A 13,493-nucleotide genomic window follows, 5' to 3' on the forward strand; every position below is an offset into this window, starting at 1 on the left:
CAGCAGGAAATATGGCAGAAGACACCTTCCTTTTTATGGGAAAAAGGAGGTGCTCTTTGTGTTTAATTATTATATTAATCGTAATTAGTTGTTACAAATTACAGCTCTACCACCCTGTTAATCAGAGTTCTTTCCCATTTGTTTAGTCTCTAAATTCCTATACTTTCTTAGCTGGGATAAGCTATGCTTAATGTAATGGAACTATTGTTAAAAAATTGTTAAGGTGATTAAATACTACTATAGCCTTACCAGCTGTACACAAAAGCTGCTTTGTGTCATGCAACAGTCATAGAAGCTTCCCACAACCATAAAGGTTTCTGGCATTCTGGCCATGATGAATGCCACTGAATAAAATGCAGAAACTATCTTCAAGGCCTTCAAGCCAGTGATGGGATTCAGCCAGTTCACACCACGTCGGGAGAACTGGTTGTTAACTTTCTGAGCAGTTTGGCAAAATGGTTGTTGGAAGAAATCATTAGGGCAGAGAACCGGTTGTTAAATTACTTGAATCCCACCACTGCATCAAACATGTAATGAGAACTATTAATAAGGAACTGTTTGTTTGTGAGAATGATCTGTGATCGGAAACAGGACTTCTCCATGGGAACACCACTTCTCACTATGGAAGACCAGCTTCAGAAGTAAAATTAATTCACATAAAAGCAAAGGTGTACAGCACCTCAAGAACATTAACTGTGGTTACCTTTTTAAAACCTTATAATTACTATGGCAAAATTATCAACACACATCAAATAATCATCTTCTGGGTTTAGTTTTGTTTTTGGTAAGCAAGGGCGTTGTCTCTCTGGCATGCAAACTTCAAACATAGTCCCATTGAATTATTTATGACAATAGTTACCCCATGTGTGAGATCGGTGCACTGTGAGTTGTCTGGAGGCACTTAATATCGGGAAACCATCTGGTAAGGAGATATCAGTTGGCTTCCAGATGTGTGGACTACAACTCCCAGAAATTCCCAGTTAACAAAGAGATTGCTGAGAATGTTGGGAGCAGAAATATAACATGAAGGGCAATCACAAGAGCCAGTTTGGTCCAATGGTTCAGGCACCAGGCTAGAAAGTGGGAGACCATGAGTTTTACTTCCATCTTAGTTATGAAAGCCAACTGGGTGATTTTGGGCCAGTCATTCTCTCTGAGCCAAACCCACCTCAGGGTTTTGTTGTGGGGACAATAGGAGGAGGAAGTTGGGTTGGATATGTTTGCTGCCTTGAGTTGTTTGTAAAGATAATAAAGGTGGGATACAAATAAAATAAATAAATAAACCAATTGAAGAAGGCTATCTGTTACCCATAATGGAAACCTGTACGGAGCAGATATCGCTAATTTATGATTCCCAGCATATTTAATCAATATGGTTATTCCAAGGACAGTCAGAGATTCCTACCCTTTGTATTATGCATAGTTACATGAAGCATTATTTTGTGCAAAGCCATTACTTTTATCTATATTTTAGTGTTAATTTATTTTGTAACGATCTATGAACTTCACAACATCAGAAACCTATAATGACAGTATATCTTTTGCTAATCTGAGGCCAACGTCTGGATTTAGAAAACACATTGAAAATATCTTGCAATGATTTTTTGTATGCTTAGTCTGACCACATCTCTCTCTCTCTCTCTCTCTCTCTCTCTCTCTCTCCCTCTCCCTCTCCCTCCCTCCCTCCCTCTCTCTCTCTCTCTCTCTTTCCTCTCTCTCTCTTAAAATGCTTATTCATATTTGCACAGGCCAGAGTGAACTACTCAAACAAAGACTTGCAAAACATTCACTATGAAAGGTGAATTCTTACAACATTAAACACAGCACTTAAAGCCTCCTACACTGCTCAGAAGAACTTTTCAACCTTTTCTTTTAACCTAACTAAAAAGACAGCAAAGTAATGTTAATCCTCTTGTTTAGAGTTACACCCATAACAGAAAAAGAATTCACAGATCAAGATCAAATCCAAGCACTAAAGGGAATTATTTAGCAACGTTTAGGATGGCACCCTATAATTACTGTCAGTGTTATAGGCCAGAATTTTCTGTATGGTTTTTGTTACGAGACAAAATGTAGGCTCTCTCATTTATTTTTCTTCTTGGCCCTGCTTCCTGGTTTCATTTTAAATCTCCATCTTTCAGTTTTCAGGTTAGAGTTTAATAACAATAAGGAGTAATTATTTACCAAGCACTTTATCACAGCGGTCAGAGTGCCATAAAAGTATTTGCAAAATACAATGGAATAAAATTAAAGCAACATGAGAAACCATGCAAGGGTTTAAAATATAACTAAAAAAATAAAGCTTTCAGCACCACAGCACTTGCTCTATAAAGGCACCTTCAATTATTTCCCTATTTCTTTTAACCCTGGGAGAATAGCAAAGGTGGGGCGCATCTCAGTGAGTCAGGGAAAGGCTTTGAAGCATTCATCTGCATCCTTTCCAATAGTTCCTATTTATCAGGGAGCAGGGTTTTTTTCTCCTTTTTTTAAATACCTGACTCTAGTAAAACACTGTTCCTATTTTGCTTTAGGGGAATATAAGGCACTTAAAGACACAAAAGGAGGCACTGGCAACCCGGTACCCTCTAGAAGTTTTGGATTACAGTGCCAATAATTTCTCACCTTTGACCCTTCTATTCTGGGGATGAATAAGTATTAAATTTCAAAACATCCAGAGGGCACCATATAACCCTAATGGAAGTTTGTCTAAGATAGGGAACCTATTAAAACTGATGCTTAAAATGATGTTATAACCTTTTTTTTCCAAGAACAAAAAAAAAGCCTCCTCAAAAATCCAGGAAAGAAATTTAAATTCCAGTTCTGCGCATCTGTATGATGTCCCATCCACTATGATCCTCATCCAACCCCTAAACATTAATTGTGACATTGACCTCCCCTTCTGTACTGACCAGCTATGAAATTGAACTTTTACCAATCTATCAAAAGAAACTATCTAAGTAATTTCTTTTCTTGGTTTTCAGCCTGACATCATGAATTCCAGATATTGACAAGCATCAGGAGAGTATGATATTTTGGTTGTTGACCTGCTACAAACTTTAGAGTAATACAATAAAAAGTAATGTTAAAAGGAAGCTAGAAGTTGATGAGGGGAAGTCCCTGGGTATCCTTTTTTCCTCCCATTCCAGCATCTTTAACCAAGAGACTAAGAAGAACATCAATAACCAAGGTTAATATAAAAACTGACTGAAAGGTGAAAGCTAATCAGAATACCAGGAAGCTTATTTTTGCATAGTCTTCCCATCTGTGAGAGATAGAAAAGGAGAAACTTCAATCCAAAATTAAGCGTGGGGGATTAATTCCCTATAGAGTCTTCCTGTCAACTTGCTGGAGAAAGGGATCATTGTACACCTCTATAGTGCATCGCACCGCAAAGTACAAAATATTTCCTCCAAATCTGGCTCAGAATGAATCTGAAGGCACTTTTTTCCATGAAGAATCAACAGTTAATGGAAATGAACCCACTGAAACTTTGCTTTAAGAACGGATTTTTTTTTTATTTACATTTATATCCCGCCCTTCTCCGAAGACTCAGGGTGGCTTATAGTGTGTAAGGCAATAGTCTCATTCTATTTGTATATTTACAAAGTCAACTTATTGCCCCCCCAACAATCTGGGTCCTCATTTTACCTACCTTATAAAGGATGGAAGGCTGAGTCAACCTTGGGCCTGGTGGGATTCGAGCCTGCAGTAATTGCAGGCTGCTGTGTTTTAATAACAGGCTATCTTACAGCCTGAGCCACCACGGCCCTTTGGGATGGTCCTTGTTTCCTCAGATGGACAAGATGCCTGAGGAGTCTCTTCTTCCTCAAACCTTTTAAGAAACTTACCACCTTTCTGGGTTCTCCAAAAAACATAAGCTTCTTTATCAAGACCACACTTTTATAAACAGATCATGCCTTATAGTATGTATTTCAGGGGTGAAATGCTCCCGGTTTGGACCAGATCGCCTGATCTGGTAGCGATCTTGATGGGTGGTTCGGAGAACCAGTAGCAATCGTGGTGGCGAGGCTACGCCCACCTGCCCAACTGTTGTTACTTCCTGGTTTTAACCAGAAAGTAATGTGTTTTGTACCCTCTGCGCATGCGCAGAAAGGTTTTGCATATGCGCAGAGGGTGTGCGTGTGGCGCGTGCACTTCCAAACTGGTAAGGAAGGTAAGTAGATTTCAACGCTGATGTATTTGGTGTTTCAAGGGATACTTCTGAGTTTTATTAAATTATTGTGAACTTTTCCAGTGTTCAACCCAGTGGCAAGGGCAGAATTATAATCAGAGCCCTGAAGGAAAAAGAGGATTAAACCTCACCTTTCTCAGCCCCAGAGTCTTTTTAAAAATGACTAATGACGCATTTAGTTGTACAAGTTAGATATTATGAGTCAGAGAACACAAGAGCAAACTAGAAGACATACCACGCATGTATTCAACAGGATATGTGCTGTGATATTTATCATTCCAGAAAAGGTTCTTGGGTATTTTTTGTCCTTAAAAGCAGTTTACTAAACACCCTCATTTTATAAACTAGGACTTTTTCAGAGTCATTTAGATGTCACCTATAACTGATTTTTTAAAAGGTTGTTTAAGCCAGCAGTATGTGTGATATCAAGGCAATGATCTTTGGGGAAACATAAAGCAAATTATTAAGTAAACCTCTGGTTTGGTAGTGGACAAAATATACACCTGTACTCAGTGGTGAAATCCTCTGCGGATTGCCACCAGTTCACTGCCCCTGCATGCACAGTGCGTGCCATACACACACTATGTGCGCATGTGCACTATGCACCAAAAGCATGCAGCACACACATGCACATTGCATGTCAAAAGCACGCTGAGCACACATGCTCAGTGCACGGCAAAAGCATGTTTTGTGCTGAAAAAGGAGGCTTGGGAAGGTAAGTAGAACAGCAAGGGGGGGAACAGCTGTGCCATGCGATTTAGGTTCGCTAGAAAGCAGGATTTCCTGCTTTCTCATGAAAATAAACTGCGCAGCACAGCTGATAGTCGGAAATACTGGTTCAGACAAACCGCTAGCTTTTTTTAAACTATCGGTTTGCCCAAACCGGTACCTTTTTTTTACTACTGGTTCGCCCAAATTAGTAGTTTTTAACACTACAAGTTCGTCCAAACTGGTGTGAACCGGTAGCATTTCACCCCTGCCTGTTCTCATGTACAATGTCAAGTTTTGGGTACAACTGTTTAACACAGGGATCCTCAACATCCGGTCACTAGACCGGTATCGGTCGGTAACCTGTTAGGAACTGGCCCACATAAGCAAGTAAAGCACACGTGCAGGATATAGGCAACATGTGAAAGCATCCCCCCACCACCACCAGTCCGTGGAAAAATTATATTCCCCAAAACCGGTCCCTGATATCAAAAAATTTAGGGCCGCTGGTTTAACAAATTACTTGAATACTTGTTTCAAGTACAAAAATTCCATCAAAATTCATTGTAGAGTGATTGCATTCATGCTACTAGTGATTTCATTCCTGAATTCTATACAATTGTAATCCCAGATTAGGCTTTTATCAACTGAGTCAAATGAGTATCTGTAGGATATTTTTTTGTCCCAGTTTCTGATCAAAGGCCCATTAGGATCGGCAGCAAATTAATTGGTAGTCTATTATGTTACAAATGTCTGGCTCCAGTCCTTTCTCTGTCTTTCCATTTCAAGCAAATGAGAAAAAAGTGGCTATTAATTAGAAGATTTTATTTCAAGTGTTTTCCAGGGTGATCCCTCCAGTTAGAGGGGTAAACTGGGGAAAAGGTGGAGTTTGGGATGTCTTTCATGTCATCCCGTTTGCGGATGTACTGGTCCACCACTGTTTTCTCTTAGCATCCAATGTTTTTGATGGGCCTGGTCAGCTTCTATCTATTATGGTCAGGAAAGTCATAGATGTACAGTAGATCAGTAACAAAACACCCAAAGGATAAATATATTATGGTGCACATTAAGAAAGAAAGACATCTGTGCATTAGTAAGCATCTTGGTACAAGGCACAAGGCAACAAAGATAACAGGTTGAAAAACTTTAGAAGGTGAAAGGCATAGTCTTTCAGTCCATTTCTAGGCTCTCCTATTTATATCAAGAAATGTATTTATTATTCCTATTCAAAGTCTTCCAAACTTTCTTTTATCCTTCAATATGCCAGATGGATTTAACTTAACTTTTGCTACCTTGACCCTACTTTGGAGAGTGTACACAAGGAATATCTACAGCAGCTGATAAATTGTATTCTGCTCAACTGCAAGCCAGGACCTTTGAATGAGCTCTTGGTGCCCCCAAGAGGAAGTTCTAGGAGAAACACAATATATAGGGATGCTGCTAAACCCCAAACTTATGTCCAAGGATTAAATGCTTTTGCTTCCCAGGGAACGTCAGATTAATCAAAGACAACATGAGGTCATTCTTTAGAACAAAGTATCACTATTGCCTTTTGGCTATAAGTGAATGAAAAAGAGAGAAGTCCTAATTAGCATAAAATAATGCAACCCAGGCATGTACTAGATCAACAAACTGGTTAGTTTATTAGATATATTTTTTATTTATTTTAAAATGCCTCCCTTCCTTTTAGAAAACTGTATGCCAAGTTGAAAATGCCTGGCACAAAGTCACAGGTAGACTTTCATGGTTGAGCATTGGCTTAAACCTGAAGCTTCCCCATTCAACACAAAACAAATCTTCCCAGGACATAAAGAAAAAAACTTTTTGAGACATTGTGAAAAAATGTACATTGAGGAATACTCTCAAACAATTTAACATTTGCTTTCATAAGAAAAATAATAATTAAGAAGATATACAGAATAGCTTGGGAAAGTTGTTGATGTGTCTTTGGCATCAGCAAGGACTTTGTTTCATTGCAGATAGGACTCAGACTTAAAATAATTTTCACAAATATTCATTGGAAAAACCAATGAAACTGGTTGCAACATCAGAGTTTAAGATGGGCTTTTGCAGTAACATCTCCTTTTCCCAGAACATAAGGTTTTCTTTCCACTTTTAGAAATTGAGGAGGTAAGCTAGCAGATGAGAGAAAGATAGTAAGAACCCATCTCAAAGATTAATTAAGAGACAATCTGGATCAAGTAAAAATTAGTCTAAATAGTAAAATATGAATTTGAGATAGATGCTCTCAAAAATACATGCTTTAAATCAAGTGCATTGGAAGATTTATTGCTTTAGTTTTGGAAGCCATTGCCTGATGATACGTGTGAAAGACTGCAGGTTTTGGGGGGTTGGTGATCTACCATCTTGAAGAATTTTAGATTTTTGATGATGCCAACACAGAACAGACAGTGAAAGCTTTGTGTACTGGGCAGGTTTTTCTTATCTGTTCCAGAATTTCAGATTAAAATTATATTGGTGTTACTCTCCATGGTCTTTTATTTTCATCAAAACCACAATCCACATTCAGAATATAAATACATTTATTTCTGACATTTGTGTAGAAATCAGAATAAACAGCCATCCTGGCCTTGAATTTTAGTGATAATTCAGCAATCAGAAGCAGGGATTCAGTGTGGATATTTGTAGGATTGTAATTATTAACTGGAATAACTATTATTCTTAGCAAATACCAATATGCATTCATTAGCATGCACAACTCAAGTCTTGAACAATATACGCCACTTGAAGCACATAAACAGAATGAACATTTAACTTACTTATTCTTTTATCAAAAAATGAAAGTAGATGGCATAAATAGAAATGCTATGTAATTTGTAATGCTGTGAATTACATAACTTGCAGTATAAACTCAAAAGAACAATAATTTGAACAGTCCTTTTCTATACATTTTTTCAGTTTATTTATTTTTATTTATTTTTTTATTTGTCACAACAATATATGTAGGAATCATACAAAAGATTATATAGTATATAAACATATATGAGTAAATATAAGGAGGTATAAGCATATATATAGAAAGAAGAAAAGAAAAACAATAGGACAGGAACGGTAGGCACGTTTGTGCGCTTATGCACGCCCCTTATGGTCCTCTTAGGAATGGGGTGAGGTCAATAGTAGAAAGTTTTTGGATAAAGCTTTTAGGATTATGGGAAGAGACCACAGAGTCAGGTAAAGTATTCCAAGCACTGATGATTCTGTTACAGAAGTCATATTTTCTGCAATCTAGATTAAAGCGGTTGACATTAAGTTTAAATCTATTAGTTGCTCTAGTATTATTGCAATTAAAGCTGAAGTAATCTTTAACGGGAAGGACATTACAATAGATGATTCTGTGAGTTAAGTTTTCTAAGCCTAGGATTTCGAGTCTGGTGGGATAGGGTATTCTATTGTTTTCAGAGGAATGGAGAACTCTTCTTGTAAAATATTTCTGGACACGTTCAATTGTATTGATGTCAGAGATGTGGTGAGGGTTCCAAACAGGCGAGCTGTATTCTAGAATTGGTCTAGCAAATGTTTTATATGCTCTGGTTAGTAGTGTGGTGTTTTTGGAAAAGAAGCTACGCAAGATTAGGTTTACAACTCTTAGAGCTTTTTTTGCTATGTAGTTGCAGTGGGCTTTGGCACTTAGATCATTTGACATGAAAACTCCAAGGTCTTTAACGGGATGGGGGTCGTCTGTAAGGTAATGTCCATCTAGTATGTACTTAGTTTTTGGGTTCTTTTTTCCTATATGTAAGACTGAGCATTTGCTGGTTGAAATTTGGAGCTGCCAATTTTTAGACCAAGCGGTTAGATGATCAAGGTCGTTTTGAATGATAGTAGTGTTGTCTGTGGTGTTAAATAGTTTGACATCATCAGCAAAGAGAACACAATTACTTGAGATATGGTCACAAAGATCATTAATGTATAGTATAAAGAGTGTTGGTCCAAGAACGCTGCCTTGAGGAACGCCACTCTTGACAGGAACAGGATTTGATAAAGCATTGCCAATTTTGACCAGTTCCATGGAGTCAACCATGCTTCTGAAAAGACACAGCAAAGTAAGAAAATATGCAAAACACATGAAAATGATGACACTTTGGAAGACCTCAACAAAGTAAGACTGAAGGAAGGAGGAATTTTATTTTAGAAAATAAAGACACTGCAAAGGGAGTCACATAGAAACATAGATAAAACAATGTTTCTTGTTTAGAAAAATGACCACTTGGTGCGTGTGTGCATGCATGCGTGTGTGTGTGTGTGTATATATCTGTGATTTATATAAAAACCAAAAGGAACTAGATGCAATAATTTCAGGAAGTTGTTGCGTTATAAAAATGTGGCTATGCAAAAGCATTAGAACAATCCATGGAGGATGTCTATCAACTGCTATTGCTTATAGCTATTTTAAAAATGGAAAGAGTGTGCTTGTGATTGTTAAATTTCTTTAAAAAAAGAGGGGATGAGAGTGTGAGAATCCCCCAAATATTGGGTGTCCCTCTGTAACAAACAGGATTTTGAATTTCTTAGATGAAAAGAAATTTAACAAAAATAAGATCTGAACAGAAAGCCTTTGGTTGGTCTTTTGTGGCTAATGAAATGTGGAAAAGATTGACCTGCGGTCATCCAAATAATTGTTCTGGAGGTCTACATTCATCAGATGCTACTTTGCCAACCATCCATCAGCAGAATTAAAATTCTTCTCAAGCAGCATATTTCATAAAAAGGAAAAACAGAATAACAAGAGTTGGAAGGGACCTTGGAGGTCTTCTAGTCCAACCCCCTGCTCAAGCAGGAGACCCTATACCATTTCAGACAAATGGCTGTCCAGTCTCTTCTTAAAAACCTCCAGTGTTGGAGCACCCACAATTTACTTATTTATTTATTTATTTATTATTCAAATTTGAATTTCTGAAGGCAAGCTGTTACACTGATTAATTGTTCTCACTGTCAGGAAATTTCTCCTTATTTCTAGGTTGGTTATTTGTTTTAAAAGGGTAGGTGCATTGGAAGGACAGAATTCACACATTTTTAAACATACATAGAACTTGGGTCTTGATTTGGGACAATCAATTTGTGAAATTCTCAGTTCAGAGGCCTCGGTTGAACTCTTATGGCACATAACCATAATATAAAGACATATTTGTAGCTCTTTGGTGATAATCAGGGTATGCCCTGAGCAATTTGTAGAAACTTTATCATGTTGCTTGCTCAGATAGGCTGTTCTGATAAGGATCCAAAAAAATGCATTTATTATTTTAAAAATACTTCAAGGTGTTCATTTACATATCCTTGCTGCACAACTGGTGATTCAGAAAGCAGCACACAGCTGTATTATGGTATGTTGGAGCTCTTGCTTATCCTTTTTTGGTCTCCAATTCAGAGGTTTATTGAAAAAAAGTGTTAAAGAACTTATTTATTTTGTATGCTGAAATGTGATTGCACATTCCTTAGATGCTTGTTCCAAAAATAAACCTCCATACTGACCGCAATGTTTCACAATGCCCCAAACTTGGAAGGGCTTTGGAGCATTTCCTTCCTCTAAGAACAGTTTTGGCTGATTTAATTGAAATATTTTTGCTTCCTTAACTGTTCTGAAATATTTTGTTCAGGCCCAGATGAGAAAAAATTATGTGTAGCCTGTTCTACTAAAATTCTCTGAATTATTAAAAATAGAGATCAACACATGGACTTCACAAAATGCAGCATAAATAAGTTTATTCAGGACAATATGAAATGGAAACCACAGGAAAACAGGGCAGCAGTGAGATCTGAAAAGATATACAAATAGACCATTGAAATTAAAATGCCTTAAAGGCTCAAGAAAGGCAGCCAGCAAAGCAAAACTGAAAAGTTCTTCTGGACCTATAGCACTACTCACATGCTTCTTCAAATCACACAATATAAAATGCAACCTAAGCAAATCTTTCACTCTGAGTTTGGGTAAAAACAAGTGCAAAACTAGAATATGATACTGATACATATTGCATGTGAATATGTTTCTCAGTTTGCAGTTGTCTATGACTCAGGTTCACTGAGCACCAATGGTTTGCTGAGTAGATAAAAACACTAGCATTATCCCTGTTTGGATAAGAATTAGTCTCTCCAATCTTCAATAAAAAGGAAGGGTATTCAGCTGGAAAAAAGGAGGAGCATCCAAACCAAAAACCTAAGAGATTTCATTGCAGTAGAAGCCTCCTCTGCATTGCAGCCCCTCTGCATTGAATAGGTGTTAAACCCAAGAGTTTATTCAAGGAACTGAAAATGAGTAGCTTAACTAGGCTAATGGTACTGACATCATTTGGAATTCCGGGGGGGGGGGCTATTATATTTCTTTGTTGCCCTTATGTTCCCTTTTTACCAATGAATTCCTTTTTATATATTTGGAGGGATGGCTTTGTTGGTTTAATAAGGGTACTTCTTTCTCCAGTATCACACTGCACTCATATCAGAAGCACTGAGGCATTTCCAGGTTGAAAGAAGTAGCTGGTGACATCACTGTTGCCTGGGGGAAACCCAGTTGGGGGTTCCTTTCATGGCCCCAATAGGAGCGGGAGCAAAGGACAGGAACACACCCTACCCCATGTCAGCACTCAGGTCTTGAACACCAGCCTGCTAATATCCAACCCAGCATCCTAACCCACCATGCTCCTCCCCAGATATAAAATTTGGTTACACCAGTATCGCTCAAGATTGGTATAAGGTTGGCTCCATTCTGTAGGATTGGGCAGGAAGAGTTTCCCTTCTATTTTCAGCTGGGCTGAGGGGAAATGTGTAGGGTAGAGTCACACAAACTGAGCAGTGAGCACCAGAAGATTCAGTCTATCATAATTATAGTTAAGTGGAGAAATCTTGCAAGGAAGAATCTGTCAGTGAAGCTTAAAGTACTTGCTTATCTTTATTGCAGATAACAACCAGCACAAGCAATAGGTATTCAAATATTCAAAATAGCCAAAACTAGTAAATGCTCAGCTCCATTCAGTCACCCTGAAATCTACCGTGAATTAAGGGTAGTTTTTACAGGATTGTCTTTTTAAAAAAGCCAAAACTAAATTGACAATGCCAGGATAGTTAATGAAAGTACATACAGACCAAAAAAAATGGCTAAAAGACAATATTAAATCATTTTGTGCTGTTACCACATGCCTCCCACCGACCCGTACGCTCCCATAGAGAGGGACTTCTCAGGGTGCCGTCCGCCAAACAATGTCGGCTGGCGGCCCCCAGGGGAAGGGCCTTCTCTGTGGGGGCTCCCACACTCTGGAACGAGCTTCCCCCGGGTCTACGTCAAATACCTGACCTTCGGACATTCCGTCGCGAACTGAAGACACATCTTTTTATCCGCGCGGGGCTGGCTTAAATTGGATTTTTAATGTGAAATTTTATTAATTTTTAAACAGGGTTTTTAGTTTACGGTAATTTTAATTTCAGGCTAATTTTGAATAAGTTTTTTAAATGGTATTTTAACCTGTATATTTGTATTGCTGGTTTTATCTTGCCTGTACACCGCCCTGAGTCCTTCGGGAGAAGGGCGGTATAAAAATCAAATTAAATAAATAAATAAATAAATAAATAAATAAATAAATAAATAAATAAATAAATAAATAAAATATACTAAAAATGCTTGCTCAGACTACACATATACAGCAAGAAGAAATTATAATTAGCAATCTGGATAATATAAATTTGAAATAGCAGTATAAAATACAAATACTATACAAACACAGTACACAAATAGACAGACAGACAGACAGACAGACATTTTAAGTTATCCGTCCAGGTTTATAACAATGATCACTAAATAATGTCAAAGACTAAAGAGAGCTAGCTAGATTTTCAGCACTTCAGCACTTCCGCGTCACTTCTTTCTACTACCTATCCCTTCACAAAGCAGTTTGAAGCTGACCAGTGATGCTCTTTACTGCTGCTGACCTTGAACTGCTGAGAATATGGAAAGATGACATGAGCCACTTAGGCATCCCTTCCAATAAACCATGAGAGAAACACATCATCAAATCGATGCCCTGCCCAGAAACGGAGATACTCTTCCCCTTACTCCTGCCCAACGAAGGTGAAGCAAGTTAAGCTGCAGATTGCTATTTCCCCCTGCCATGTTTCAGTCTGTGTATTTGTCTGATCATTTACAAACTTAAAAATCAAGCCGTTGACGCGAAGGGAAACTTCCTTGTCGCAAAGACAGTGCTCCTCTATTGCATTTAAAAGCTTCTTGCAAACTGTGATTGTGAAATAATAGCAAGTTGGTATTTGTGCAAAGAGATGCTGCCACATGGTGCCAGGTTGCTATGGTAGTAGGAATTGGGGAGGAGAGGAAGGCTCTAGAGAAACAGCAGAGTTAGGATGCTTAAGTTTAAGTCAGGAGGGAAGAACAGTTGCTAGAGTGCAGAAAAGAGGCTAGTCGGGGCAAGAATGCCTTCCAGTGGGAATCAACCCACTCTCAAATGCTGCAGAGCTTCAGCACTGCAAACAGAAAATCCACCTTTTCTGTAATCCCAGATAGATGCCAGCTGAGCCAGATAGTCTCATTTGCCAAACACAAAGGATGCAGTGAGATCACACACACACACACACA

Source organism: Ahaetulla prasina, chromosome 1 (assembly GCF_028640845.1).
Source record: "Ahaetulla prasina isolate Xishuangbanna chromosome 1, ASM2864084v1, whole genome shotgun sequence".
Taxonomy (NCBI): domain Eukaryota; kingdom Metazoa; phylum Chordata; class Lepidosauria; order Squamata; family Colubridae; genus Ahaetulla; species Ahaetulla prasina.